This window comes from Gouania willdenowi, chromosome 13 (genome assembly GCF_900634775.1).
Source record: "Gouania willdenowi chromosome 13, fGouWil2.1, whole genome shotgun sequence".
Lineage (NCBI taxonomy): Eukaryota > Metazoa > Chordata > Actinopteri > Blenniiformes > Gobiesocidae > Gouania > Gouania willdenowi.
In genome coordinates this window covers 571,309-575,585 of record NC_041056.1, presented here as the reverse complement: position 1 = coordinate 575,585, position 4,277 = coordinate 571,309, and positions in this window count along the sequence as shown.

Here is a 4,277-nt window from a genome sequence, read left to right as displayed (position 1 = left end):
GTGTGTTGTAATAAAAAAAAAAGAAGAATAATTTGAAAAAATATTTTTAATAATTCAAAAATTTCAGGCGGCCCCATGGGGTCCTGACCCCAAGGTTGTAAAACACTGATTTTAGTGGCTCTGGAATAGATTTAGTTCTATAGTTTTTATCTCACGCCTGGGGTGGGACCAAGACGGATACTTTATTTGTTCACTTCTCTTCCTCTCCCCCTGTAGTGCCATCGCATACCCCTCGGGGTACATGTACCCCCATTTGAGAAACACTGCTTTAGAGCAACCAAAAGCAGCACAAGTTGTCATCTTGACTGAAAAATCTACTAAATGGTCTAAAAATCAGGCTGAATGTTTCACTCCAATAGAAAAGAATGGGATGAAACTCAAAACACAGTGTCGTGATAAAGTCAAATCTACAGAAGCTGACTAGGGTCAATCCATCCTATAACAACAACAGTTTCCATCCAAACTGGTCCTCATGTGTTTCCATAGTTCCTCAGTATAAGCAGACAGACTGAATGCTCCGCCTCTTCACAGCGCCATGTTTATGAGCTAAAAAACTAAGAATCTTTTTGTTATTAAAGTATAGTTTAACACATTCATCCATCTGCTGTTTGTTGTCATATATGGTGAATTGGCCCTAGTCAGCTTCTGTAGATCTGACTTTATGAGCAAACCTTCAACTTTTATCATGATAGTGTGTATTTTGAGTTTGTTTTACAAATTTCTACTGTAATCTCGACATTTCAACTTTATTTTTCATTTGCCCAAAATTATTTTCTCCATCAAAATTGGTCCTAATCCACTTCCGTAGTTCTTTACCTCATTCTAAAACTAATCTTTATCTTTGCTAGCCTTATATTTCACACTCTGTTGATCTTTAGATAAAGTCTTAGTCTCGCTCTGTCCGTGTCTAAATTTAACCTTCACATCCATCAGCATCTGTACTCCAGTCTATTCTAGGATCACTACTGCAGTAATACCATCACGAGAAACACTCATTATTATCTGTGTGAAGAAGAGGTGGAGATGTTGTTGTGAGCAGATCGTCATCAGAGACCGCCTTGGAATTACTGAAGATAAGGATTAGTCCCTATTATCAAACTCACGTCGTATTTTACAGATTTTATGACAAAAACCACAACAACTAAAACTAAAGACAAATAACACTTTATCTACAAACTCAAAGAATAAATTATATACTGTAATAACTCAGGGTTCTATTCTCCTGTCTGGACTGGTTACGCACTTCTCTCCAACACTATTCTCTGGTCGAGGTCGCTGACACGCCCACCGTGTGTAAGGAGCCAAAAAGCGCGTATGTGTGAATGAAGGCGGGGCTGAAGGAAAGGAGGCGGTGATGTCATTTTTTTGGGCTGTCTAGAAATCACGGAACCTGGAGTTTTACCAACGCTTGTAAATGTCATTGAAATCTGTGAAAATGATAAAGTTCACTTTTAATTTGAAACGCTTTCATTGATAAACAATGTAACAGATTGATTTGATCAGATTATTGATCAGATTATTGCTGTGTGACTGAGTCAGTTAAAATACAGAGGGATGTTTACAGTGAAACAGAATTATTAACTTTCATAATACACAGTTTTAAACATAAATAGTGATGAGTGATCACAGCTGCTGCTGTGTGACGCACGAGTCTGTGTGGCTTCAAATGTAACTAAGTCCATATTTTTAGTGTAATATAATGTTTCACCTTATGGGGGCGCTGCACTTATTCCAGGGTTAGAAGAACGTAAGAGGAAAAGGACTTACGCACACCGGAGAATGCGCGTAAAGCCAGATTTGAATGGAAACGCCCACATTTCAGGGCTGCTCCACCCACAGTGTGTAACTGTGATGAAGGTGTGCAGTGACTGACTAAAGTACAGGAGGAGAATAGCGTATAGCCAGAAACAGCACCACTGTGTGGTTTTTACACTTACACACATGTAGAATAGAGTCCTATATAAATTCAACCTTACTGCTGCTGTCAGAGATGTGAAAAATACTTGCGATGCGTCGACTGGGAAGAAGATGCAATAATTACACTGAATGGTTTAGAGGAGAATGAGTGAACACCCTGCCATAAAATTATGACCACCACAGCCCACAGAAGAGGGAAGAGCAGCCGTTACCTGACGTCTTCTATTCTGTCTTTAAACACGTGACTCATGTTTTAATGAGAGAATTGTCCCAATTTTTTTATGTAAACTCTACACAGAAGGGTCCGACATGCCCACACACCAATATAACATGTTTATATGTGTGTGTGTGTGTGTGTGCATGTCACACTATATTTGTAATAATCAGACTCAGCTGCTTTTGAATCAAACCTCCCTCAGGCAAGATCGTTAGAAAACACACACACACACACACACACACCTACACCTATTATTATTAATTGAAAATATTTACTCGTGTTTGTTATTGATCATTAAATAAAACCACTAAAAGTGACATTTCCTGCCCTTTCATCTTAAAAACTGAAAGATGAAAATGAGATATCCTACATTTTCCTATTTTCCTCCAAAAGTATAGCAAAGATTTTCAAATTAAAACAAGCCCTTAAGGAAACAAAGTAAGATATTCCTTCATTTTGCTCCAAAAAATGTGAAACAAATAAAATAAAATTAGATACACAAATACACAAACCCATTAAAACTCATATTGGTCATTTTTTTAAACGCTGACTTTGATGTTGACGTTAAATACAGTCACATTTTTGTGGCCAGTCAGTGATGATGTCATCAGTCCTACCTCTACAGTGATGATGTCATCAGTCCTACCTCTACAGTGATGATGTCATCAGTCCTACCTCTACAGTGATGATGTCATCAGTCCTACCTCTACAGTGATGATGTCATCAGGGTCAGGGTTAGGGTTATACCCAGAGTTTGTATAAAATGGGGATGTTTGGTGTCTTTTAGGCTCTGCTGACATTCAGACATGATGACTTTTAATGGTTCAGATATGGTCTCTTGGTCTTTAGTCTCAGGGCATGAAGACAAATAGACACAAGTAAAGCTACAAAAAGCAGAAAATTATAACGTTTTTGTGCAGCGTCTATTGGAAATCTGCTGTGTCAGCAATAAACCTGTGAGTTCAGTAGAAATCCTGAGATATTATTTTAGATATTAGATGTGTGTGTGTGTGTGTGTGTGTGTGTGTGTGTGTGTGTGTGTGTGTGTGTGTGTGTGTGTGTGTGTGTGTGTGTGTGTGTAATGGTGGGGATGGGGGAGGATGTGTGCAGAGGGGGGAGAACCTCCTGTGTTGTGTTGAGCTGCGTTTCAAGGACAGGCTGACGATGTCTCCACCACTTATTCTGTATCATCAGCCTTTCAGAGTCATTTTGTGTATTTTTGTTACCGTTTTGTGTGTTTCTAGAGTCCTTTTGTGTTTTTCTGGTATTTATTTAGTGTATTTTTGTTGTTGCTTTGCATGTCTTAGAGTCATTTATGTGTTTTTGTAGATTATTGTTGTCATTTTGTATATTTTTCTGTCATTCTGTGTATTTATTCTTTTCTTTTTTGAGTCATTTTGTCTATTTTTTGTTTTGTTTTGTTTTTTGTCATCATGCTTTTTTAGACTCACTCTGTGATGAAATCAGCGCTAACATGTGATGGTAGAGCAGGTCTTTGTTTATCAGTGTCTCCCCTCAGGGCTGGACGTGGTGGAGCTCTGTAAGAGTGAAGGTTCGATTCCCCACTGGGGGATGCATCTAAATGTGAGCTCCCCCCACCCCCGACATGCACGGACCGCTTTCACAAATGGCATATTTTATTTTATGTCCTGTGGGCACATCTGCTCTTCATACAGAGAGAAGCTGCTTCTCCGTCCTCAGTGTTTCATTCATCACGTTGTGATTCTCAGTTATTTTCATGATTAATGCAAAAAACATTTTGGTTTATTGCATTAACACAATAGAGCAGCGCCATAAATCCATACTTTTTCTCATTTAATTTGAGAAAGACACTTACATTACAAAGCGGGTCACCAAATGCCTTTAAGGAACTACAAATATTTTTTTAACAATTTGAGTCCATTTTTTTTCTGCAACTGCACCAAACTTACTGTATTCGTCAGTTTTTCATATTTTTGCTCCTTTTAATGCATTTTTGCTACATTACTCCCATTTCTACATCTAATTTCAAAACATTTTCAGAATTTTTTTCCACTTTCTAGACATTTTCAGCACTTTAACCCTTTCCACCACTTTTACACCTAATGTCACATGTTGACCCATTATTGTCACTTTTAACCTATTTTCACCAGATTTAGTCCCG